This window comes from Chelonia mydas, chromosome 1 (assembly GCF_015237465.2).
Source record: "Chelonia mydas isolate rCheMyd1 chromosome 1, rCheMyd1.pri.v2, whole genome shotgun sequence".
Classification (NCBI taxonomy): domain Eukaryota; kingdom Metazoa; phylum Chordata; order Testudines; family Cheloniidae; genus Chelonia; species Chelonia mydas.
Window position 1 is genome coordinate 160,404,592 of NC_057849.1, and position 28,000 is coordinate 160,432,591.

Consider the following 28,000-nt stretch of genomic DNA (forward strand, 5'->3'; position numbering starts at 1 on the left):
AAATTTAGGCCTCTAAATCCACATTTAGGCCTTGATCCTGCACAAACTTAGATCCCAATAATGCAAACACTTACGCATGTGCTGAACTTTACTACCATGAGTAGATCCATTGATTTCAATGGAATTACTGGTGGCAGGAAAGTTAAGAACACTCATAAGTGTTTGTGTTTGCAGCATTAACTTAAATGTGTAAGCGATTCCTCCCTGCAACTGCTCAAGTGTTTAAAATTACATACACATGTAAGTCGTTGAAGGATCTAATTAACTGTGACCTGTATTGCAAAGGTGCTGGGCACCTGGAGCTCCCACCAAAATAAAATGAGAACTGTGGGTGTTCAGCACCATTGAAAACCACACCATTTTATTTAGTGCCTAAATATCGATTTGGGTGACTAACTGTAGGCCCCCAGGTGTGAACATTTTGACCATAGCGCCCGGTACTCAAGTCGTATAAAATGGCATAACTCCATTCGCTTCAGTAAAGCTGCTCGATAGAGCTGGTGGAAGATTTTTTTGTTTTTCATTGTAAAATGGTCTTTTATTATAAACAAAATGTTTCATGAAAATTTGTCAACATTATTAAAATATTCTGGTTTTTTGCACACAAAAAACGGTGACATCTTTAACAGATAATTTTATTGACATTTTATTAACATTTTTATTGCCATCAGTTTCAAATTCAGCATAGGGAATTTTTGTTTTCAGTATAGAAATGCACCTTTCAGAAAATACATTTTGGCTCATGATGTTGAAAACTATTTTAACAAAAAATCAATATACTTTGGGGGGAGGGACTGACCAACCAATAAATTCCACGCAAAAGGGTTTAAATTTGAACCCCATGAAACAATCCATTTTGGAATTTTCAAATGTTCCTCAAAGACCTTTTAGTCTGTTTCAGCCAGCTCTAGATCTGGACCCTGGATCCTAGAAGCTGGGCAATCATATAGGGAGGAGGACATAGTTCCTACACCAAAGAGTTTACAATCTAGAAAAGGGACCAATGCGAAAGGACAGGCAACAGGTGCATACCATCCAAGCAGACACATTGATACTGCAAAGACTGAAGCACACGTGCAGCTTGAAACGAAACAGAAAGATAAATTATTTTGAATAGCGCTCACATCCGTTTAACAAATGTTTGAAGAAGTGTAAAAGTACCTCTTCCCCTACAAATTATTCTCTCCCCCAACAACACCTTTAATTTTCTCCTGCAGCCTCCTGACCACCATTGTTGCCCTCTTTTAAACTCCCTCCAAATTGTCTTTCTGGTCAAAAGGAGCCAGCACTAACAGCCTGCTGTGCTCATTGGTGGGAGCTCCAGAGACAGATGATTGTTAGGAAACCAGTTGTAGCTCCCTGATTCTGAGGCCACTTTGGCACTAGCTGTGGCTCCCTGTGGAGGTTGTTCTACATTCCAACAGCTGGTGATGATCTGCCTGGGCTCGCCCTCCATGTGGGGACTGTTAAAGTGCAATGCTCCAGACATGCCCTGTATGCCAGAGGCTAACGGGGGGCTATGCAATGGCCAGGCAATCCCCAGCTAGGGGAATGTAGCCAGTCTGCTCCCTTTGCACCATCAGAGTGACACAAAGTGTGTGCAGTGCACAGAGAACCTGGCCTGATATTCCAGGTACAACTGTACTTGATTTATATCAAGAGAGATGATTAGCTCATTGCTTTGGGATGACAAGTCAGTGGTTTGTAGTCTGAAATTGCATTGACTATTTTTGTGCAGAATGTGATTCTTTAGTATGAAGATTACTTTTCTTTGGATATATTTCTCAGGGCAGGCTCCTGGAGACCCAAAAGCTGGGTGGAACAAAGTAATTTGGCATTCATCCCAATATGACAGTGGGCGGAAACCACTGTAATAGAGCTGCCAACATGCTCCCCTGACTCAGGGTTGTATGACAAATCACAGGGATGTGCGGGGTGATTCTGAGAGGTTATGACCATATTTTGCTGCTGTGATTTTTTAAAAATTTGTTTTACGTTGTGTTTAGCATTTCAAAGACTTCTAGTTTTGATGGGGAGGGTAGAGGATGGAGCAATCAGTCAAGAATGTGTGTGTATGTAAGGGCTCGTAGGGGAGAACAGAAACAGGGTTGGTGAAGTGGTTTTGATAGTGGAATATTAGAGAGAGCTGCCCATTGAGCTGACAGTAAAGGCATTTGTCAAGGTGCTTGACTAGCCAATATAAAGTATACATTTTCTTCTCTTCCTCCCTTCAGTTCACATGTCTTTATTCTGTTAAGCAAATGCTACAAGTATGAACTTGGCTGCTAATGCAAGAAAACACCTTAGTGTGCTAAACATTGCAGAATTCTAAAATAATGAAACTATTTCTTTTCTACTTTCCCATTTACATCATGCTAATCCCAGTTCATCCTTTCCCTGATGAATGCACCAGGTATGCACATTAAATGCACTTCTTCCAAATGGCTGAATGTTCTTTTGTAGCATTTTCATCAGTATATCCCAAAGTGCTTTATGAAGGAAGTCAATAACATTATCTCCATTTCACAGGTAGGGAAACTGAGGGGCAAGTGACTTGGCCAAGATCACTCACCAGACCAGTGCCAAGACTAGAGCCTAGGTTTCCTGAGTCCCAGGCCAGTGCTCTATCTACTAGGCCACACTGCCTCCCCAGTCAAGCTGGTGAGCACTCATGCAAGGTGGTAAGCACACTGAATGCCCATTGATGCTGGTGGATGTTAAAGATGCTCTGTACCTTGCAAGATTGAGCCCTAACTGAACATGCTACTTTTAATTGCTGCTGAAACATACATATGGTGTTTGCTTGGTGTAGTTTTTATTTTATTTTATTTTCTGAAGAGCAAACACTTAAAAGAAACCCAGTACCACAATGCTAATCAATGGTTCTGACTTTATAAAGCTGTGATTGGCTTTGATTTCATCTAGTAATTGCCAGAGAAGTGAATGTGATGATGTTTACCCTGATGAGTTACAGAGAAAGTGAAGCCACACAAGTATTAGGTTTTCTCTTGTGGGAAAGCAAAAGCCACGTACACCACTAATTCCACCACAATCATTCCCCGGTTGCTGATGATAGGACAGGATGAAGGTAAACTGGGTACTCTGTTAGGCTGCAGATATTACCAGTTGACCTCATTTTTTCTGACAATATTTCAGCACTTAAATATATCAGATTTAAGTTGTCTGTCTCCTCGTATATCTTTCCATGTGTTCTTCCGAGCAGCAGAGAGTTGTAGTGTGCCACCCCCCCTCCCCAAAAAAAGCACTCTGAAATAGTGTTGCTGTGGCAAACTTCACTCTGGGGTGAAACCTGGTACAAAAGGGCTTAGTTAGGGAATAGATTGGGGTTTGGGTGAGGAGGGGTTGCAGAAACTTGGCATCATCCAGTTTAAAAATGCACCTAACGAAGGAAGAAAATTCTGGCTTGATTTATACTCAGTGTCACTGGCATTCTCTAGGGAATACAAATATATATGCTTCTTTTAAATTTTATTTTATTCCTCTTGCTAAAAAAAATCATTTCTTTAAACAAACGCAATGATGGATTTTGGGAGAAAAAAAAAACTCGACAAGAATAGATACATACACATCCAAAAAACCTATTGTGCATATATGGCAGCTCTCTTTTAATTAGTGCTAGGTGAACCTCACCTTGTTCAGACTTCAGTTTTGTCAGACTTCAGTTATTTAAATTGTCCAAACATTTGAGGTCTCCTAACCAAGCTGCATGCACCACCATCCCACCTCAAGGTTCTCTTCTGCCAGCTTCTTTTCCTCCATTCCCCACCAACTTCCACCTCTCTTGAATATGCATGGGCTCTCCTTTACCTTATAGGCAGGGTCAGATACAAGGTTTCAAATCCAACTCTCCCTTCCTCTTTGAAATGTTAAGGACTTCAGATTTGAGGGTCCAGCATTAGCCCATCTGTAACCTTATATGATGGAGGGTGAAGCTTATAGAGTAGGATTTTCATTTCTTGACCCTGTAAGAGAATGGCTGATGAGTAAACCCTGAACATCTATTAATAGGTTCTAAAACCAACTGTATGGTGGTTGCTGTCTATTCCCTACTACCTAATTTGCCATACAAATGACTTTCTTCTGATAAGATATTTTTCCGCTCAGACAGCCACAAAACCATGTTTGTTAACTTTAGTTACAGTGGAAAGTTAGACTGTCTCCCTTACAGGAGAAGTTAAATGGCAAGTGGCAGCATTGTCTCTTTGTTGTGTTGCTGGTCTCAGAGTATTTTACTTTCTTAACAGAAACCTGTACAGAAGACAGTTTGTATTAATGACCAGCCTAACAGAGCCTTTTGGCAGGGATTTCAAGAAAGTCAAAGAGGTATCATCTATGCTAGAGAATTTCTAAAAAGATCTTTTGAGGCAATTTCAAACAGTACCTTTGAATGCAGATACGTTCCCTCCTAGAACACTGGTGGGTGCCACAAGTCCTTAGTACCATTCATAGAAGCTGAGACATCCCCAAGCAGCATGTTATATCATCAAGCTTTTTAGAAGCACCCTGTAGAACAGCTGCTTAGCAATCACTACGTAGTCAGGCTATTCCAGACCATCTCCAATGTGTGTGAAAAGCGAAGGACTGTCTAAATGAGTTCATTGCGCTCTTTAGACAAATAAATAACGCCTTTGTGTTCTTGAAGGGTTCCTGCTTAAGAGCACTGGAAATCAAAATCCTCTCACCACAGAACAAATAGAGGAGGGGCAACAGCAGCACTTACTTCCCACATTGCCCTACTAGTAATCCAGCCTCTTTCAGAAGGGTAGATAGGGTAATTATCTCCATTAATATTTTCCAGGCTTACCCTCTTTGGGAGCAAGCAGGAGTAGTTGGGGTATCAGACGCAGGCAAGAAATAAGTTTTAGTTGGGAAGGGGGCCCAGCTGAGAGGAAAGGTCTATTTAGGCATGGGGCAAAATATCAGTGGATCCTTAGAATGTGTCCAATATCTACTGGAGTAACTGATTAGATCCATCTTAGGTATTTATATGGCCCTCATCACCATAGTATCTGAGCGCCTCACAGTCTTTAATGTATTTAACCTCACAAATCCCATTTTACAGATGAGGTCTGAGGCACAGAGACTAAGTGACTTGCCCAAAGTCATACAAAAAGCCTGTGGCAGAGTAGGGAATTGAATCTAGACTGGCTTTGAGTCTAGAATCCCAACCACTGGACAACCCGGCCTCTCTTAGAGTACTGAATCCATTTAGCCTAGTCAGTGAGTGACAAAAGATTATATTTTGCAATGGTGCAATCCATGGTACTCTTGCCCAGGATGACAGGGTTATGGAAGTTACATTGAACCTGTTCGGTCTAAATTCATAACATGACAGTTACTGATAGCTTTATAAAGTGATGGGGTAGACTCTTATCCACCTGTTGTGTATCTGATGAATTCTTCTGTTTAGTCATGCATTTTTTTATGCTGTGCTCTAATGTGCAGTTAATAAAGTACCAGAAATATTGTGAGAGCTTCTGAATACGGCCGAGTGATTTAGCTACTGTGTAAATCGGGAAGTCTGCACTGTTCCCTACCCCTCATCCTCATGTCTGTCTTTGTGGTATGCCGCAGTGGGCTGTTTTGAGTGTTCTGGGCTACACTGCAAACACGGAGAACTCTGTGCTGGCTCACAAGACTTTCACCGCCACCGTCTGTACGTTTCTTTTGGCGTGGTTGAGGGAAGTGGTTTTTCTATGCGTTCATAGCAATTTAAATAGGTGAAAAAATAGGTATCACGAGGCTAGTTTTAAGAGTCTTCGACCGCAGAGCGAACTGCGAAGGAGCGGCAGCATATGCCACGAGCGCAGGTGTATTGGGTTTCATTGTAAGGATGTGATGCACGGTCTCTGTGTTACACATTCATTCCAAGGTGAACTTGTGCATTGCTTATGGAGGAGTTTGTAATTTGCATAGTTTTAAAGAGATATCACCTTTAAAGACTTTAAAAGTTAAACAATTAACCCTAAACAAAGGCACCTTTTCTCTTTCACTCCGAAAACATGGCTGGCCTCACTACTCTGCCCCGTTACAACAAATTAGCCATACTTTGTAGGCTGGAAAAGGTTCCTGTCCTCATCTACAAGGCCTGTTTGCTGTAAGAACAACATGTTAATATAAAATTCCTATTGTGGAGTTACATGGATGATTTGTGAGGCTGACATGGATCCTTTAGACATGAATCTACATCTGCTTCTTCAGGCCTAGCCTTCAAGTGCAGATGCCTCAACAGGCTGCTCAAGCTCTGCCTTAGGCTGCTCAAATTGATACCTACTCCCATCAAAAGAGGGAGTTATGGAGTATGGCTGAGGCAGCTTCAGAAGGGATTGTGGGTGTGGGTTGGCCCAGAGGGGATGATGCAATAGGAGATACTTTTGGAGGGTGAGGGGATGGGTGGTTGAAGGGATCATCAGGAAGGGCTGTCTTGCAGGGGAGAGAAGATGGGGTGGGGAACTAGCAAAGGGCAGTGGGATGGAGAAGATGAAGAGTGTCTTGAGGGAGGTAAGTGGTTGCAGAATGGAAGGCCAGGGAAGCACTAGGGCTGATCTCAGGAAGATTCGGTCAGGCGTTTCCTCCCCTTCTAGCCCGGTTGCTACAAGGGAAGTGATTTGCATGTATTGTGCTCAAGGCTGACTAGGGCTCAGTATTCTACTGGGCTGATACCTACAGCTTTGTATTCAACACAGACAACAACATCTCTGTTACAAACTCAGAGAAAAGCTATCACTTTAATTCCATTTCCCTACAAGATAGCAAAGTTCAGACCAAGTGAACTTAGCCTGCCTTTGCAACCACCTTTAGTAAAAGTTTGCATCACTGATGCCAAAAATAGTTCTTGCTCCTATAAAGGCCTGGAGTTATTTTCACCCTGTATCTGGGGTGCATCTGCAGTAGAAGCTAGTGAAGCAGATAGATTTAAGGCAGCAGTATATATGTTGTTTCTCATTAGTCTTCAATATCACTAGCAGATACAAAAACCCTTGTACAGTTATTTGCAAAATATGCAGGGGAATACAACACCATTATATCTGAACCTGATGTTAGATAAGGGGGATTATGCCAACAGATCATATTTACTTTAGTCACACAAAAAACACTAATTCAAACTTTGTTCCTGGCCAGCTATGTCCTTAATCCAATAGCACCTGCCATAGGACATCCAATAACCTACTCTTTAGTTCAGAGGAAAACATACAAAAGAGAGTCTGCAGTGTGACTCATATTACAAGCCAGCTGCTCACTAGAATCCGTTAGGCTTCCAAAGTATAGGGTCCAGATCTCTCTTGTGGCTTTCTATAGACTATATTTAAAGACTGGAAAAAAACACAGTACACACAAAAGTTCAGGAAGAAGAACTATTTTACAAGCAAGCCAAGAAGAAAGCCTAGGCTTTGATTTGACACATCTTAGTAATTGGTATTAGCAAGAGACCTTAAATTGTATATTATATATCATCACAATAAAGGCTCAACCTTCCACAAGGCAGAGTCCACTATTGATGATGCTGGTGTGTTCTGATGTAACTTGAAACATGAAACACAATGTTGGTATATTGAAAGAGATGGACTTGGATTTTCAAAGGATCCCAAGGACGTTACTTAATGGAGTTAGCCTCAGAACTCTCTTAGGGTCCTTTTAAAAATCCCTGTCAGAGACACTGGGATACTTGCACAGAAAGGGCCATATACTCCTTTCAGTCTGCCCAGGAACATGCTCACTGATGTCAAGTTCGGAAAAGTTGCACAATGCCAGAGATTCCATTTCATTTTTCCCTTTGCCAGTCTATAACTTTTCCAAAGTTAAAAAAGATTTGAAAAATTACAGCATTAGTAAAAGAAGAAATGAAACATGAAAAAATGGGAGAAAAGAACCTGGACATCATCCATTTTATTGCACTCAGTAGCAAAAGGGAAAAAATGGGGAAGAAAGGGAGAGGAACCTAAATAGTAGAATATTTTTTGGGAAAAATATATTGCAATTTTTTTTTAACAGATCTGTATCAGACCCCTTCAGAATTTTCATGAAACTGATTTTATATCTTTAAATGAGTTCTAATCCCAAACAAATCTTGATCAAAGATTTTTTTTGCAGAGGCGGGAGATGCTAACCATCTGATAAATTGCTGTGATCTACTGATTGTCACTGAAAAAGAAGAAAAAAGTGCTTCAACCACTGAAACACACCACTGAAAATGGGCAATTTTAGTTTACAAATGTTGAATCTCAAGTATATACCCATTTTTAGCATAATCATTAGTCCAGGCTTCAATGTAATTAGCATAACTGAATATATAGTAGCTTTAAAGGGAATGACTCTCCAGGACAAAAGCTGCGGTCAGTGTCAGGACATCACAGTCTGTGGAAAAGGAAATAAAAATCAATTAGTTTCCAGTCACTCTAACAGTAAGAATCACATATATTCATTGAGATTTTAAAAGCTAGTCGGTACAGTAAGAATATGTCTACACTGCAATTAGATACCTGGCGTTGGCCTGCGCCAGCTGACTCAGGCGAAGTGGCTCAGGCTAAGGGGCTGTTTAACTGCAATGTAGACATTCAGGCTCGGGCTGCAGCCCCAGCTCTGGGACCATCCCACCTTGAAGGGTCCTAGAGGTCAGGCTGCAGCCTGAGCCCGAATGTCTACATTGCAGTTGAACAGCCCTTTAGCCTGAGCCCTGCAAGCCGAGCCAGCTGGTGCAGGCCAGCCACAAGTGTCTAATTGCAGCGTAGACCTACCCTAAGTGCCTAAAGGAGCTGCACAATCATTTGGCCCTGAAATATGTTTGTTTAAACTTTTAATTTATTTGTGGTAAACATACTTAAAATATATTTTCATTGGGCCAATGCTTAAGAATGAATGGTCATGACTTTCACACTCCTGTCTGTCCCTAGGGCATTTAACAAAAGCCCGTAGATTTCAGTGGGATCTGGTCAGGCCCTTACACTGGAGTTAAAACAGCATCTGTGTTTCAAGCCTTTCTGATTCATGCTTGTGGTTTCAATATATTTATCCCAGCATTTTTCCCTTGAAGTTCTAACTGTTAAAAATATGTTTGCTCTAGATAACTTTATATCACACTGACTTTTTGTAGCAAAACTTTTTGCACAAACAAACTTCACTATGGAAACAAATTAGTCCCCAGCCCAGCCAAACTGGCACAGGGTTAAAGAGATGCAGTACTGTTTTCCCTCTCATAGATCAAATTTCCATTTGACGCTGTTCTAAATTCTTTAGGGCAAACAGTAAAACCACTGATAATTGCCTGTTATGCAATGCACACACGACTGGCTTTCTCTCCGAAAGCCATGCATCTGCCTCTCAATTACAATCATGAGACTTTTTTTTCTTTTTTGGACCAGTAGCTCTTTTTATGTATGTTCCTGTTTGATAGCCTAACATAGTGAAATTTCATCTTGTGCTCCAAACCTCCCTTGTTCAAACCCATTGATTATCATGCTGTAATCACTGTGGTCTTATTCATCTGATTTAGCAGCATGCACTCACTTACTATTTCTAGCACCCGCTAATTATGTTACTACTTTGCCAAGAACAGTTACGAGGATAGATTCTAGGCTGTGCCTCCTCAGAGGCACAACAGAGAAAGTGCAGTCCAGGTGAAATGATGGTGAAGGTGGCTTTAAGCCACCTATCTGCTGCATAGAATCTGTCTGTACTGGAGGCCAGTGCAGCCTCTGGCATAAATTAGAGCATCCCCAGGAGCTGCTCTGATTTATGTAAGCTCCCTTGTGGCTGGAAATGATCTATTTCACAAAGCACGAAGTGGTGGGAGTGAAAGTGGCCAATCTGTCCTATGCTATGAGGCAGGACAGCACAGGGCCACATGTACCTACACAGCTCCTGGATTTTCCCCCAGGTACTTAGTATATACAGCTCAGTGGTGTTAAGAATTTGGCCCACTATCTATGATAATACCTAGAGACCTCAACCAAAACCAGGACTTCACTGGGCTAGGCACTTTTAGTAAGAGAGTCTCTACCTCGGAGAGCTTACAATCTGAACAGGCAAGACTGACAAAGAGTGGCAAAAGGAGATGGTGTTACCCTGATTTTACAGATAGAGGGAACTGAGGTACAAAGAGAGTGCATGACTTGCACCCGGTCACACAGGAAGTCTGTGGCAGCACAGAGAATTGAACCCAGGCCTCCCAAGTCTCAGTCCAGCAGCTTAACTATGAAACCATTCTTCCCTTCAAATGTATGAAACTTTCTGGTGTTCCCCTCCCCCAGTGAGATATATACAATGGCCTCAATATCTGACCTGGACAGAAAACCTTATTTTCAAAATTCTCAAGAGTTTTTAGTTGTTTGGGTTTTCCTAAGTGTGAAGTGGTTGTTGTCATCTCGGTCTTATCACGGTTTCAGAGCCATCTGGAAACTCAGCACCAAACTCATGTGCAGTAGTCCAAGTACCCCCACTGCCAATGAAAGATAGTTTCCTGCTGTGTGTTCTCAATTGTTTTCTCCTGTCTAGTTTCAACTGACTCAAGCAATGGATCTTCTGACCATTTCCCCTGGGAGCCTGTTCTGTAGCCTAAATAGACTACACCGTTGGCAGATTTTCCTAATATTCATTCTAAATTTTCTTTCACTCAGTTTCAACCCATAATGCCTGTTCCCAGCAGAGATAACGTTGTTGGGCTGGGGGAAGCAGCCATTAGAGTTGGCAGAACTTGTATCAGCATGGCTCATTGATAGAAAATCTGACTGCCTTTTGAAACATAGGTGCACAACTTGGGTGTGATGTTAGATCCTGGGCCAGCAAAAAATAAACGTCTCCATGATGCTCTCCAGCCACTTGGCAGCATGTCTTCCTTAGGAATCATGGTAGCACCGTTGGTTGTCCCCTAACATTCTGCTGAGTGGCTAGATGGTTCAGAGGAGGAATTAACACTGCCAGAATTTCTGCTAGAAAATCTGGTGTGGGGTAACATGGGGTGAAGATTCTCCCCAGCTCTCCCCCTCCCCCCCCCACTCCCATGTATGCAGAGAGCTCCAACCAAGAAGCGGGTAAGTATGTAGCATGGAACAAAGCCACTACTCCCCTTCCACAACCTCATCTACTTTCTCATTGGCTTTTTACCTTTCCCTTACGTAGGCAAAGGGAAGCAATTTCAGGCCCAGAGTGTGAATCACCCTTTTGTCTATTCTTACCCTTTCTACCATGAAAAAAGTCTTTCATTCTGCACTGTGTAAATCAGAGCTTCACACACCATTGTATGGAAAAGCTGCTGTAGTAATTTTTAGAGGTGTCTACAGTATATTAGTTATAATTTTCTGTTCCTCCACTTTTCTACTGCCAGATTCATAGTACTAAAAAAGCCTGAATTTACTAAAGAGAGATGAAAACTAATGCTTCAAGGAACGGTTTCTGTTTTTAAAAAATCTAAAATAGTTTTCCTGCAAGATGTGTGTCATGCACAGAAGACATGATGGTGTGGCATAAAGATGTTCTTGGCACTCATTTGAGATGACCTCAGCTGTGGTTTGACCGCTCATGAGTAATGTGGCCTTTTTAAACTCATTTGTGTGTAATTAGGTTTTGTTGTGTAGATATTATATAATTCCCACACATATCATAGTTTATTTATTACAAACACACAGTGTATTCAAGAGCTGGGCATAAAATAAACCTCCAGATCTCAAATTTGAGGCTCAGGATCTGATTTTTGGTGTGTGTACATCTGTAAACAGTGCACATGTGTATCTGTAAAATACAGTGTATATACATGCAGAGAGAGAGAAGGGGCCTGATTCTCATCTCACTTACATAGGTGAGAGTCTATTTCCTTGAATGGAATTATTTCTGAACTACACTAGTGTGAGAGGATAATAAGGCCCATTCTTCTTGGGTGGGTGGGGGTGTGTGTGTGTGTGTGTACATATTGTACACACACTGTTAAACTAGAGTGGATTTCTACATCCTGGCAGCTGTTAAGTTGTTAGAGGAACAAATAGCAATATCAATGTGCTTTTACTTCTGTCTGTCATTTTCAAGGGAAGTTAGAAAGGGATCAGCATGACAGAAAGCATTAGAAACAGTCCAATGCTCAATGTAAAAGGTCTGGAAGGTCATCCTGATAACTCTGAAGATCTCAGTACAAAAATAGTAGACTAAAGGGGTTTTCAGCATAATTTTTCACTATTGATATCGACAGCATGAGAGAGGAATTTTCCCTTTCAAGAACCTTACAAAATGGAAACTGCTGTAGCTGAAGGTTGAAAGATGAAAATACCGGCCTTTCATTAATGCAACTGTGTAACAGAGTGGGGGTACACTGAGAACGTGGAACCATTTTTTCTTGCTGCTTTACGAGCTGCAGGCAGTACACCAAAAGCAGGGCAAGGACATGCTCCTGGACTTTAATTAAGCAAGTTGCTTTGTCTACCCCTGCCTGAGGAAGGATTTGCATCATTAGAAGCACTGCGACTAAATTGCCCTGTAACTTCATTTCTGAGAGTGCTGCCAGCTTGGAGGCAGGACTTCTGAGCACGATGTCGCAGCACAGCTGTAGAACATTCTTGTGGACCTGTGTGTCCCTGTAAAATATCCAGGGGTTCCAGGCAGTAGGGTTGGGGCGGGATTGCTCTAATTCTAGGGGGCGGGAGGTTTACACAATAAAGACGGTATAAATAATAAGAGTGCCTCATGTAAAATAGGTAAATCAATGGATGTTTGTTGTAAAATTTGGCTTTTTTTATGCGCAGACCCATTAAATTACTCGGAGCAGGGAAAAAAATCAGTTTGATCTGACTTCAATTTGACTGAAGTCTGGAACCAAAAATGTGGTGCTTTGAAGGACAGAACAGGCAGTTTCCTGAGTCATAAATTGAGTCACACAGACCCCGAGTGGTGTTTCCAGGACTGCAGACAAGCTGTTGCTCTGAGACAAAAGGTAAAAACCTTTAAAAAATAAACTGGACTTCTTGGCAGATTTCCAGGAGGATCTGGAATGTCCTCCAAGGTGTACACCCTCTCCCTGAGGGGGTGTGCTGTGAGCCTGCATCTATCCGTGGCGTGTGCAAAGGGGCGCACGGCTGGTGATCAGAACCGAGAGCTGCACAGCAGCGGCCACACGTCTGGGGAAGCCCAGCAGCAGAGGTTTACTGTAAATCTGCTGTGTTCGTAAAGTGAAAGCCAGTTTTCAGGACTGGAAGGCTCAGAGAATTAGTCATTTCTCTACAGACACATACGTGGACTAGAGGCCCTCAAGAGGTCCCTTCCAGCCCTACATTTCTATGAATCTATAATTCAGTACTATAAACAAGCAAATAAGTAAACCCTTGAAAACTAATCAAGCTAGTTCTCCTATGGGCTGTGAAGGAAGAGAAAAAGAGATCGTTACAGTTGTGTTTTAAATTCTCGGGGGGAAGCACTCAGATGCTACAACAATGAACGCCAAATAAGTATCTACATAGCCGAATATTCATCACTGATATTCTAGCAATGCTGAAAGGCCCCAATCAGTTTTGGGGCTCCATTGTTTTGGGCACTGTACAATCAGAGGAAGAGGCAGTCACTACTCCCAGAGACATAGATGGACTTCTCACCTGTAGATCACCATGTCCAATCCAGCCCTCATCAGTAGTGTCTGAAAGCTGTTATCCTCTGACAGGCCAATGAACAATTACGTGTCTGAGTCGTGTGTCCATATTGACACTAATTGACACCCTTGCTGGAAGACATAGTACAGAAGCCACTGACTGAATGTGCATGCAGCTGAACTCCTTACTGCCATTGGAGGTGGTCCTTCCAAAAACAGGCGGGGACACACCGGTGGGGTCTTGGGGAGAATCTTGCACCATTGCCACCTGTTTTCGTTTCCATGGCTGTCCATGAGGCACCTTTCACAAGCGAGAAATTTGGATACACACAAAATATTATTTTATATTAATACTTTGGTGCAGGTGCTTATGATTGCCTGCTGCGATGTACTAACACCACAAGCATTCATGTTAAAGTAGGAGTTTCCAAGCCACCCGATGGAAAGAAGGTTAAGTGACAGATAAAGACAAGAAGAAAAATACCAGAAAGAGCACAAGAGCGAAATCTAAAAGGAGAAGTGTTGGACAACACTAAAACACCTTTGAGTTATCCTCCTTTTCAAAAAAACATATTTAGTCACTACTCCAGATTGTAATTCCTTGATGAACATTGTTGTTGCTCCTAAAGAGGTAGAAATGGTCTGTATATTACAGTAAATAATGCAGGTCCAGATACTGCCTTCACTTGCAATCAGTGCAACCTCATTGACAGCTGAAGAATTTAGCCTATGCTGAATGTTTGAAGGAGCACCTGAAATATTGTTCTCTGTGCGATCTCGTGCAGCAGTACCTTGGATATGTTCCCTAATGGGGGGTGAAGCATAGTCTCGTGGCTAAAGCACAAAATTGGGAGCCTAGCAATATGGGTTCTATCCCTAGCTCTGCACCTACTTGCTGTTATGCCCATCTATATTTCAGTGACTCCCCAGTCCATGAACTCTTCTAATCTCCCTGAACACATCCTGCAGATTTCTCCTTTTGATACCTGTAGCCTGAATATACAGAAGTCTGTTTGTGCACCCACCTTAGCAGACCCTAGTGTGGCTGCTTTGGTTCCATGCCTGGAAATAGAAATCCCACCGTACTGGTAGGGGTTTCATGTTACTCAGTCAAATGATTACATACTGTTTTTTGGCAAGAGAAGGCATCTAAAACAAATAGGCTGTTTACACTGAGGTGGCCTGTCATAAAACTCCTTTGAGTTTCCATGTGAAATTAGACTTTTAGACAAAATCTCATTACAATGAAGTCTGACAGCAGAAAAGACCACGCTAGTCTGACTGAGGATGAGGGTAACTGGGTAGATGAGCCAAGACTTTGCTTTATTCTTTTTAAGGTGAATCAGAGACACAGCTGCACTTCAGCACAGAAATCCCCACAACAGATGCCGGAAGATCTGTGTGCTGTATGGACTGGATTGTGCATGGGAGATCACTGACTCACACTTGTAGTCCCAAAGAAGACAGTGGGACTGCTCATGTGAGCCAATGTGAGTTTAGGGTTACATAGTCTGGCCCTATCTAAATATTAGTTATTCCAAGGCCAAGTTAAAAGAATGTCTTGTCTGCCTCTCAATCTCCTAGTAATCAACAGCTCTCTCTTTCTCTCTCTCTTTCTCAAATGCTAAATTGAAGGACATGCTAGGTACAATCATAGATTAAGCACATAGGTTACAGATGGCTAAATCCTGCCCTCTGGTGTGCAAGATGTGGAAAGGGCAGGGGGGTCTTTACTTCCCATGCACTTAGATGCTCCATAGCACACAGAAGTGCCCAGGCAGGTAGCATACTAGGGCAGGTGTCCTATCCTCAACAGGACATGGTGTCTCATTAGGAGGTGTGTCTAGTTTGTCGGCTGGTGGCAGCTGTTGTTGTGCTTGGACCTGTATATGGTGGCTGTGCAAATGCCAAAGCCAACAACAGAAATTCTGTGTCCTCTGCTCCAGTTCAGAGGAGCAGGAAACAGCACCTGGCAGCACACTGCAGTGGCCCAACAAAGCTGACCAGCACCTCAGTGCCTAAATGCCTATTCTGCCAGATGTGTGGCCAGCAATGGACTTCTAGTCCCTCCCTACCTGCACGCTCTGATAAGGACAAGCTGGAGGAGTAGACTTCTTATGTGCTCTTCGCTGTTGTATATGGTACAGTACCCACATTTTCAGAGGAGGCATACTTTGCATTAAGGTAGCACCTTGCCTCTGATCATCTCAAATCACTCAATCCCAGAAACATTTCACAAAATAAACCTTGAAAGAATCTTCTGAATCTTTTAGGAGGCTGTTTCCACACATGCCACAAAATGGGAGTTGATTGTTTTTAGTTAGCATTAAGTGTTCCAAATGGGACCTGAATCATTTCTACATCCATTTTCCTGTGATAAATGGGATGTGACTGGAATTCAGTGTCTAAGAAGTCTCCTCCCGAGTTGGCTGTGTTGCTGTTCAGGGCTGCTAATGACAAAGCCATAGCCTTGTAACTGTTTTACAAGAAAGGACTCCTGTATATTCCTAACGCTGGTGATGTCATGCAGGAGCACTCTTTCACAAGATTAAAACGAAGCAGAAATGGATGAGTCACTTCTTACAGGCAGCTTTTTTCCTTCTTGTTCACTCATCATTGAAGTGCAAATCACAGCTTAACTATGTGCAATTGTAAATTTGTTTGGCACAGTTGTGTCTAAATGTACTGAGTTTCCCACTTGTGGGAGTCTCCCATTACCCTTGCTCCTCTCTGACTCACTTGCATGTGTACCAGTGATTTCACTACCAGCTGTCCTGCTGCTCCTAAAGATCCAAGATTTGCTTATACATATATTTAAACTCTGCAGTTTTGGCATTGTACATATAATATAATATACATTCCAACCCAGAAACATTTCACTTTTTATATTAATCTGTCTGTGGTGACTGCTTTTACAGACTGGAAAACCAATTAGAATGCACATTTCCAAAAAAAGAGCATGGAGTATTAGCCATGGGATTCCCATTGGGTTTAATGGGTGTTGCATGCCTAAAACCTTGTGCAATTGCTTGGTAAATTTAGGGGATTTTAGGAGATTATGCCATTGTTTTCCTGTTAGACTGCAATCATTATAATGAAGTCAAGCATTATAAAGAGAAGGCCAGAAAAAAATAAATACCATCTAATTATTAAACTAATTTTGGAAGATAAGATCATGAGGCTGCTGACAGAAATTTTAAATGTACTGTTTGACTATGATTATTACTACTTTTTTCATATTTCTGTTATAGCAAATGCGTGTCCAGAGGTCACCCTCAGGAACTGAACCTGACTTGTGCTAGATCAGTGGTTTTCAACCTTTTTTCATTTGCAGACCTCTAAAAAATTTCAGATGGAAGTGCAGATCCCTTTGGAAATCTTAGCTATAGAATGTGGACACCCAGAGGCCTGCGGACCACAGGTTGAAAACCATTTTTCTATCGTAATCACAACCTTTCGCAGACCCCTTACACATAGTCAACGGACCCCAGGGGTCTGCAGACCCCAGGTTGAAAACTACTGTGCTAGGTGCTCCAAAATCACATATGAAGGCATGGCCCCTGCTTCAAAAGAGCTTGCAATTTAACAAAACCCATGATGTACAAAGTGTATTGGGAGAGTGATGCAATAAACTAGATACAATTTCCCTATACTTTTGTTACAGTAAAATGAATTACAAATGCCTGTCAAGCCGTCAGTAATTGATTGTGTTGATGTGTTAGAATAGTCGAGTAGAATCTGATTCCCCTTTAGCCCAGCAATTTGATTTCAAGTCGCATGCCAAATATCGGTCTGGGTTTCAGTGCTGACACTTCAGTGTTATGGAAGTTTACAGCTGAACTGCCAGAAAGTACTTTTATCGGAGTGAGAGTGTAGGCTGAGTGTGAGACTAGAAGCAGGTGCTCTTGAGTTCTAATTCCAGCTCCCCACTGACTTGCTGTGTGACTTAGCCCTCTCTACCTGTTTCCTCCCCTGTAAAATGGAGCTCATACTTACAGTAACTACCTTATATTGAAGACGTAATTAGTTAAGGTATAACTTAGTGCTTTGAAGTTGTGAAGTGCTGTGTCACTATGAGTTGTGCTTGTCACTAAGATTTTGTTTGGCTATTGCCAGTAGTTGGTTTTTCAAGGTGGTTAAAATTTTGTCACGTTAGCCTAAGTACACCTCTACCCCGATATAACGCTGTCCTCGGGAGCCAAAAAATCATACCGCGTTATAGGTGAAACTGCATTATATCAAATTTGCTTTGATCCACCGGCGTGTGCAGCCCCGCCCCCCCGGAGCACTGCTTTACCGCGTTATATCCCAATTCCTGTTATATCGGGTCGCGTTATATCGGGTTAGAGGTTTAATTTGATTTAGCATACGTTGGAGGGTGTGAGGAGCATTCTTTGAACAAACAATCTTCCCCATCCTAATAATAATAATAACAACAAGGCAACACAAGATGAATACAGCATCAGCACATACCACCAAAACATTCCAACCATTATTTATTTATGTACTGATTTTATATATATACATACATACATATAAATAATACAAATGCACAAAAGGAACCAAAAACTGGTCCTACTGAAGTCCACGTAAAATTCTTCTATGGATTATGAAGACACCAGGACTTATCCCAACATTTGAACCTTTTTGTTGTGTTGACTTAGGGGCAAAAGGAAAACTAAGCTTTGTGACATCAACCAGACACTAAGTTCTGCACCCATGAAAAATTGTTTTACAAGAGTGTGACTGAAGAAATTGGGACCTGCGGGTTGTATTTATTGACCATGGTCACTCTCTGTGGGCCATCATCATCTTGCTCTCCTGGGATCTGATCCAAAGCCCACTGAAGTCACGGGAATCCATTGGTCATTGGATTCAGGCCCATGTTTCTAATTGTTATTTTTTAAACTGAGATAGACCTGAAATGTGATCAAATTGGATTCAGACAGAATGACAATAGATAATTTACCAATATTTTTTGCTAACTTTCCTTTGAAAACCAATTAGCTTGGCAAGATGGAAGCAGACAAGAGTGACGCTGTCCCTCTCTCATCTTAACATTTTAACTCTGCTTAGCAGGAAGAATGCATAGAATTTCAAAAGTGGCAGTATCTCTTTAGTCCTAAGGAAACTAGCTAATTATCTGATATCTATCACTTGGGAAGTGACCAATGTACAGAAAGTCTGTGACACCACTGGGAGGCAGTGTGCCAGAGAGGTAGTTGCTGATTGCTGAAGGCCAGGTCAGATATTTGGGAGGAGCAAGTCTTGGCCATTTCTACAGCCATTCTGCCGGGAAACTCATCCCTCCACAGCCTGCCCTTCTGACCTATTTTCCCTTGTTGCTGGTTACCACCCTGTAAATTAGTGCCTTCAAACTGCAGTGCAATATACCAGAATTGCTGCCAATATGTTCTGCACAAATCCAGCTAACAGGCTTGGAAACTTGGTTTTGAAAAATAATGAAGTTGAATTAGAAACATGTTCCTCTTTGTGCAGACAGCCCTAAAAAAAGATTGGGTGTAAATATTTTTTATCCTGAAACTTCAGATTTAAATAACTGAAATAATGAAATTTACGATCTTTTAAATCCTAGGACTGTGAAATTGACCAAAATGGATGATGAATTTAGTAGGGCCCTCCTTATAAAGATATTCACATACCTGTCCACAAATTTCTGGTATTTCCTAATTAAGATTTGTGTTATGAGATTTGATCTCATAAACCAGATCCAATTTCAATTTGATTAGTTTGAACTCATTGACAAGTTGAATAGAATAGATAATAGTTTGCTATCAGAAATGAATGATGTTTCCTTAGTGCCGATAAAATAAATCAGAATAATGGTTGGACTGCAGTTCTAGGTGAAGAGGAAGGTTTTTGACCTATGCACACCTAAATGGCTTGGGTCTTTGCCTTAGACGCTACTTCTAGCCTAATGTGATAACATGGCAGTTGTGATCAAATGAGCTGCTCAAGCTTACTGCCTCCTGGTTTAAAGGCTGGAAGGAGGATGTTTTCAATGAAGAGTCCTTGATTCTGCTTGGTCAGACCTGGATTTATTGACCCTCTGGGAATACTGCAAGGCCTGTTGACTTTGTCACCCTTTTTTTCAGGATGAAGATGGAGGGAGAAATGTTTGTAATTTTTGGTGGGGTAGTAGATTGTTTTGTGGATATTTGCAATAGAGATGTCTATGTGGTTTTATAAATTAACACAAGGTACCTCGTGTATCAAGAACCTACTCCATTGTACCCCACAGTCCCGCACAGTGGAGCTGGTAGTGGGGTGGAATTGGTAGCCAGCTCTGCTGCTTTCTGTCTCTCAGCAGCAGCATACTTTATAGGATATAGCCATGCCAAAGGCCATTTGGCCAGAACTAGTACTCAGGAGCACCTGTCTTCCTCTTCTGAGTTCAGCAAACTAGACTATGGTGCATTGATCACAAAGCTGCTTCACCTAGTTGGGACTGCTGTCGCTAAGCACTGCTGGACTAATGTCTCCAGTGTAATCAACATAACACTTAAGGTATAACTATAGATTTAGTAACAATCTCATATGTATGAATCCTACTTAGTTATGCCAAAAAGCAAGTGAATTCACATACAGCTTCTTAAGACAGTTCCCTGAGCATGAGATCCTTTTTTTCTTTTCACTGAATGTAGTTACTTGTTGGCAATTATTATCAGACCGGAATAGCTGGAGACTGTAGAGTTGTATTTGTATTTCTGTTCAGTGCCTATACATGTACTGCACACTGTGTTCCCTGTAAGACAAGGTAGTTTGTTGTCCAAAAAGGGTTGTGTTCTGCATCCAGTATTGGAGCGGGAATGTCCCTGATTGATCTCTGTCTGGAGAATTCAAACCCAACCAGTCAGTCTCATGGACAGCCACGCTCTAAAACATATTAAACACACCAACTAAAAACCTACTATTTGAAATGGATGTTGTTTTTTCCTTCTCTTTATTGCTTCCCCTCCAAGGTCTTATGTAGGTCAAGCAAATCTGCCAGCTGAGATTCCTTCTCTAAAGGCTCATTCTAAACCACTCCTATAGTAGCCAGTGCTGATAGATCAAAAACAGGGATAGGGCATGCTGATTCTGGAGTAATCCCCTTCCACTGGCTCAGAAAGCAAAGACTCAAGCTTGGGGCTTCAACTTGCCTCCCCTGTCTGGCGTCAGATTATGCTGCCATTAGACACTGTTAGGCTGTTCATTAATGAGAAGTGTTCAGAAACATCATATGCACCGAATTTGTGTCGTTCGGTGCCATTAGAAAGACAAGGTGGGGGAGGTAATATCTTTTATTGGACCAACTTCTGCTGGTGAGAGAGACAAGCTTCTGACCTGACACAGAGCTCTTCCTCTTCAGTGACATTGGCATTTAAGGCTGGGTTTGAAAAGGAGCCAGGGGAAGTCAAGTGCCCAAGGCCCACTAAATTTCAGTGGGCATCGTGGTATGTGACGCCCTTAAGCTCCTTTGAAATCCCAGCTTCAGATCTCTGTCCCAACCCTCAAACCAGAACGTAGAGCAAGAAAGCTGCCTATTGATTCTTCATGCGATTCTCACTAAAAATGAGAAGTCTCCTAAGAAAAGTAGCTGAGTTTCTCTCTCTCTCTCTCTCTCTCTCGGCATGAAAAATGTCACATAGAAAGTAGTCTGTTCATTGCATAGTGTTTATTGATGGAAGAAATCAGTACCAGTCATTGTAGAGCAAGCAGAGGAGTGCCATAAGCAGGTGGTGCTATTTTCTCCCTCCCCTCACATCTGTACTTCCAATGCGCATCCTTGTCCAGCTGAAGATCTTTCTGTTCTCACCACTTTCCTCTTCCTGTTTTAAAAAAGCAAACGGTCTATTGCTGTTGCTCTCAGCCTCAATGCCTTGGCTGCCAAAGGGGCACTGTGCTCTGTTTGCATGTGTATTGGACTGGAACCCTTGGAAGAGATCTAGATGGGCTTGTGCCATGCCTGTTAAGGTGAGCTGCACAATCATATCCAGCGGTAAAATGCCCATGCGACTCTGCTGTATAAGACTCTCTTATTTCATATATGTGCTGACTATCTTGTAGAGGTTGACACATGGGAGACTGAACCAGGGACCTCCAGATCTAAAAGCATGAGCTGCTACAGCTTCAATTAAAGAGCCAAGACTCTCTAGCTGGGGCTGTAATAGACTCTCGCCCTCCATGGACTGGGCACAGAAGGGGGACCTGTAACACTCACCCATGGGTTAGAAATGCACATTCGGAAAAGCAAAAATCTAAAGCTAAGCAGAACAGTGTTCATTAAAGAGCACAATCCCAGCAACAAACTCCAACTTCTTGAACAAACATGGGTGCTGGGTAAATATACTTGATTGTAATCCCTTCTTTCACTGGAGGGCTAAGAAGGCACAACTCCATTGAACTGATAGCTGCGTTGGGGCTTCAGATTTTGTTTACTCTCATCACCTCTTTTGAGGAGCTCCAATTGGGATTCCCTCTTCCTGGTATGGGACTTTCCGAAGGGAATGCCCCCACCCTCCTTTGTTGTTCAGTCTGATGCAGTAGCCACTTGGAAGCTTACTCAGTTTTTTCATGGGAAAAAGTCAGCTCATAACCTGAGCTTCCAAATTTAAAAATAAACATTGATATTGATCTATATCCAAAGCACATTCCTATGACATCAGATCAGCGCTTTCTAGTTTATGGGCCTGACAAAGCACAGGCTTTACAGCTCTCTGAATGAAATTCAGAGAGGTTGCCACACAAGGGATGTTGCTTTGTCTCTTCCAGCAGAAGAGTGGTGGCACAGGTAGCAGCGGAGGATCTGATGTTTGGTTGGGCTCCAAGGGTAATGAAACAGCCAATGAAAACTCTGGAATGACATGCGCCTGGTCGTATGGCACAGCTGTGCTGGTGTGCACTGGGGCCTGGCCTGAGTTTGTGGGGGCTGGGTGTATTTGACAGAATCCAATATCCAATACATATATATATCCAGAATATAAATATCCAATATATAAACCCAGTATACAGCTGTTGGAAATTCTCACCCTGTGCAGCTCATCCTCAAAATTCATACAGTAAAATGTCAAGTTTTTCTCTTTCTCTACAATAGAGAGAACATTGTGTGCCACCCTCCTCTCTACTCCTGAGGTATAACCTCCCTCAGTTGATTAAACAAAGGGTTTTTCCTCCTCCTTTTCTTTCTCCTAAGGGAGCCTAAAAGAGTGTGTCAGGAACCATCTGCTGTCTTTGGAACTAATAAGCAGAATGGATGGTGACTTCATTAGCCACACACATTACAGAGCCCTAATCCCCATGCTCCCTGCCTGTGTGTCAGCACTCTCTACCCCTTGCATGTCTGGCTCTTCCCTGGTAACTTGTTAAACACTCGTGTTCTCACAAAGACACAGACTGTGGCTACAGAGCAGACTAAACTGGATTTAATTGAATCTTTAGGCAATGATTCACTGAACAAAGATCTGACTGTGTCTGACCAGGACTTCTCACAGCCGAGAGCTTGTGGGACAGTCAGCATGGTCTAAATGAAGTGTACTAGTCTGGCATTGATTGAAGTTCAAAGTCACATTAGCTGTACTGTGTGAACATGAACGTTTGGGGATCAGTGCTTCCACCTTTTAGGGCTAGTGTAATATTGATGCAATGCTTCAGGAAACACATGCTTGAGCAACAGAAAATCATGTGGGTAGTGGACAAGCCTCCAGCTTACTATACACAGCCAAGACAGGGATTCATTGTATTAGCTATCTTGTTTAACATCAAATTACACCTGAATCCACTTGCTCTTAGAACATTATCTCTGCTTTAGCTACGGCTATCATAGGAGTAGTGACATTCTGAAGGGGTTGAGTGAGAGGGTGGGTGGGACGCCTGCTAATAAGAGTAAATAGCTGAACAAATTTCACAGAGTGTTGCATGTTTCCTGGACTAGTGCAAGGCGAATGATGAGCAGGAACATGTGACAGCACTGCACAAGGCCAGACTAGCGGAAAGCTTGAATTTCCTCCCAAATGTTCATTAAGCTCCCAGCACATCTTCCATGCCCCAGAAGTTTGTTTTGTTTTGTTTTAAATGGGGCGGGGGGGGGAGATAAGGAAACCCAGATTTGTGTTGTCACACTGTGATTGCCTTTAAAAGGCAACATTTGCCACCAGTTACCAGAGATATTTTCTTTTCTAAGTATAGGGGGCATATAAAAGGAATCTAGGGCACCACTATGTGGTTATTGTTGGGCAAATGGTGCTTGTCCAGCCTCATTGTATGTTGATGCTAGTAAGACAAACTTCCGTTTTCAAAATGGCTTTCCTATAGTATGCACTGGGGGAGTCTTTCCATTGACTTCAGTGGGCTTTGAATCAGCCCCTATTTGTACTTGATAGGAAAGAAAAGAGTAAATATTGTACTGGTACAATACAGTGCCTGTGGAGTGGTCTCCTGTACCGCTATTGCTTTTCCCCTCTTCACTTTTGTGGCCCTCTCTTAAAATACATTGTGCAAAACTGCAGCCCTGACCCTGTCGTGGCCTCATTTCAATGGCAAAATAAGAACACAAGTCTGAGGTTCAGAATGTACCCGCAACTAGTGGTTTAAATCATGACCATGTTGGCTCTAACGCTTCTAATGGAAAAGGCTAATCAGTGGATAGTCAATGTTAGTCAGAGTACAATTTTCCTTTGTGCATGCACTGAAGCCTATTTGGTTCAAAAAAGACCCTGTGCCCGTACTTAAATTGTGTGCCACCTCCCAGTACAAAGATGAGTAACCAAACTGGTATTTCCCCCCGTCCCCAAGAGTGTATCACACACAAGCCTGCTAGAGGAGCTGATTATTAGGAGTGTTTAACCATTCAGTCATTGGTGAGAGAAAATAAAACGGCTCATAATGGCAGCAACTGCGTAGCAGGATTATACATACTAATGATGGTGTCAGCACTTGCTACTACAACACTATTAATGTGGCTATACGGTGTCTGGACTCAATTAGAGCTCAAGTCAGTTTTCAGTGGAGGGTCCTCAGCTGTGGAATTTGCCATTTGTTTTGCCAAAGCCCAAACGTGTTGACCTTCAGGTCATGCTGCATGGCCTATTAGTTTTCCCTGATTTTTGAGGGGGCTGCGGGGGGGGGGAAGGAGGAGAGGAGGAAAGACTGGAGGGAGTGTTGGGAGAGTTCTAGTTGTGGAGGGATCTGGTCCTTGACATTGATTTTATTATGAACGTCCATGCACTCAGATCATTGGATGGGTGCTGAGCTTGTATAAATTGGCGCAATTGATGGCTTTTCTGAGCCTGAACCATGCTTGGGAACAGGAGGAGGAGGTGGTGGGACATCATCTGATGGGCAATGGTAGATGATGAAAATACAAGAAACAGGTGCCCCTTACTGCACCTTTGCAAGCGGGCCACACTGCCAGTTTTGTGGGGAACAGCGGAAGGCTTTGGTCTTACCCTCTTCCTGCCTAGAAACAATCCCTCTGTGGCCACTAATGCTGATGGGATTACTAGCTGTCCCCATCTTACTGCCGCAGACTATGCCTGGCCCTTGTACATGTACCAGAAGGGGTGTGCTCCCTGCACCCTTACCCCCTGTAGCACTCCTACACAGGAAGAAGCATAATTTAGCCCTCTGTTTCTGGCACAGGCCAGTAGGAGTCCCTTGCACACTGGGAGACAGATTAACACAGCAGAATTCCACCGTGTCCATCCGAGAGGAGAATTTTGCCCATTCGCTTCTAAAACTGTCTCGTTTCTATGGCTTCAGCTCTCACTTCAGTCCCCAAGATGCACTCTAACACCATTTTTTTACCCAGAGACCGCCTCTAATGTGCATACTGTTATACCCAGCTCCAGCACCTCCAGTGTTTATGGGATCTTGTTCGTTCAGTGAAGATCCATCAAAATGTATTTAAACCCATATTCAGTAAGTGAATTCAGAATGGTCAGTCGTGACTTTATGTGCAAAACGTCTCTAGGGCTCAATCCTGCAAAATGCTGAGCGCTGTGGCTGTGATCCTACACAGCACGAAGCACACGCTTAACTTTAAGTAGGAGTGCTCCCATGGAAATCAACAGCGTGAAGCCCTGCAGGATTGGAGCCAGACTGCTCAGCGCTTTGCAGGATTAGCCCATAGTACTTTCGCTTTTTTTGCTTGTAGAAGTAACATTACCAAAAGCAAAGTATAAAGGGCCAGATTCTGCTACTTTTTCTTACTCATGTGGAGCAGCACCTTATTTCACAAACAGGCCTGTTGAGATCTATTGCTGGGTGACTCTGAGCAAGTCACTTCCCCTCCCTGTGCCTCAGTTTCACCAACTGTAAAATGGGGCTAATGATACTGACCTCCTTTGTGAAATACTTGGAAAGCCACTGATGAAAAGGGCTGTATAAGAGATAGATATTATCTTTTGTTATTGTTCAGAGTATTGTTCTGCTCAGTATTGTACTACTCAGGGATCCGGCTGGGGGTGCGGGCTCTGATGTGGGGCTGGGGATGAAGGATTTGGGGTGCAGGAGGGGGCTCTGGGCTGGGGCTGAGGGGTTTGGAATGTGGGAGGGGGCTCTGGGCAGGGGGTATAGGGGTGTGAGGGCTCTGGCTGGGGGTGCGGATTCTAGTGTGGGGTTGGGGATAAGGAATTTGGGATGCAGGAGCGGGCTCTGGGCTGGGACCAAAGGGTTCGGAGGGCAGGAGGGAGATCAGGGTTGGGGCTGGGGTGTGGAAGGGGTGTGGGGTGCAGGCTCTGGGGTGGGGCTGGGGATGAGGAGTTTGGTGTGCACGAGGGTGCTCTGGGCTGGGACTGAGGTGTTCTGGGTGCAGGAGGGGATCAGGGCTATGGGAGGGGGTTGGGGTGCAGGGGGGGGTGAGGGCTCTGGCTGGGGGTGCAGAATCAGGGGTGGGGCTAAGGATGAGGGGTTTGGGGTTCAGGAGGGGGCTCCGGGCTGGGATTGAAGGGCAGGAATGGGAACAGGGCTAGGGCAGGAGGTTGGAACCTGGGAGGGGGGGAGGGGTGCAGGATCCAGGTGGTGCTTACCTCAGGCAGCTCCCGGAAGCAGCGGCGTGTCCCCCCTCCGACTCCTACATGAAGGCATGACCCGGCAGCTCTGCGTGCTTCCCCGTCTGCAGGTGCTGCCCCCCGCAGCTCCCATCAGCTGCAGTTCCCGGCCAATGGGAGCTGCAGAGCCGGAGCTTGGGGCAGGGACAGCATGCATAGCCCCCTGACTGCCCCTACACGTAGGAGCTGGAGTGGGGACATGCCACATGCAGTGCTGACCGGAGCCGCCGGGGTCCCTTTTCAACTGGGCATTCTGGTCGAAAACCAGACACCTGGCAACCTTACTGCCACCATTTGGAATTACAAACTCTGACTCACCTGTGTATTATGTTTTACCTGCTTTAACCTCTCAATAACTGTCACTTCCTTTTCTTAGCGAATAAACCTTTAATTAGTTTATTGTAGAATTGACCACCAGCATTGTTTTTGGTGTAAGATCTAGAGCAGTGGTTCACCAAGCCCGTCCGCCGCTTGTTCAGGGAAAGCCCCTGGCGGGCCGGACCGGTTTGTTTACCTGCCGCATCCGCAGGTTCGGCAGATCGCGGCTTCCACTGGCCGCGGTTCGCTGCTGCAGGCCAATGGGGGCTGTGGGAAGGGCGGCCAGCACATCCCTCAGCCCGCACTGCTTTCTGGGGTACCAATTGATCTGGGGTAAGTGACTGGTCTCTTGGGATTGGGAGCAACCTGATTTTTGGTCCAATTTGTCTGGGTGGCAAAATAGACTGGAGAGTCTAAGGGGACTGTCTGTGACTCCATGGGAAGAGTGTTACAGTGATCCAGGAGTTCACATTTGTTACTAGCTTGGTGAAATCTAATTATAGAACACACCACCAGCTTTCTGACAGTCTGCCTGAGGTAGGCGCTCATGGTCGTAAGCTACTCCAAACAGCATGACAGTCCCAATCTCTCACGCTGCAGTGTTTCAGATACTCATGTTCCACAAGCTGCAGTGCTTCCTCTTCATGGCTTGGCCCTCTGGCCAGGTCACTATAGTTCCTCCACCCCCACTCCACCTCAATTTGGGATATCAAAGTCTCTCTGAACAAACCATCACAGGCAGTCTTCAAAGTTCTATGCCCTGTTTGTGCTACTCCCCGCAGTGGCTGATAGGGGAATCCAGTCCATCCCTCTACAGTGGGTTCTAGCCTAGAGAGCTGACAATCAGCAGCTAAGGTCCATGCCATCCCACCTTTGCTGCAGCCCATCCTTTCAAGTAGCCCCTTCAGAGCCATTTTAACCCCTTCAGGGGTGGCGTGGGGTGAACACCCTATAACACACCTTTATGCAATAATCCCAACAGACTGAGTAACACTTTGTACCAAAAAAGTCTTCTGTGTATTGACACTTAGTTGTTTTTTTTAATAGTAAT

General features: G+C 43.5%; 1 protein-coding gene and 1 long non-coding RNA gene across 5 annotated transcripts in view; one reads left to right on the forward strand and one right to left on the reverse strand.

The window, feature by feature from the left end:
* Window positions 1-28,000, forward strand: part of RUNX1 (RUNX family transcription factor 1) — a 207,851-nt gene that overhangs the window by 18,497 nt on the left and 161,354 nt on the right. The window lies entirely within an intron of this gene.
* Window positions 668-28,000, reverse strand: LOC122464087. The gene is made up of 3 exons (XR_006287954.1): window positions 27,910-28,000; window positions 4,403-8,376; window positions 668-3,983 (listed from the first exon to the last, which is right to left on the reverse strand). It is a non-coding gene; the product is annotated as an uncharacterized LOC122464087 (long non-coding RNA).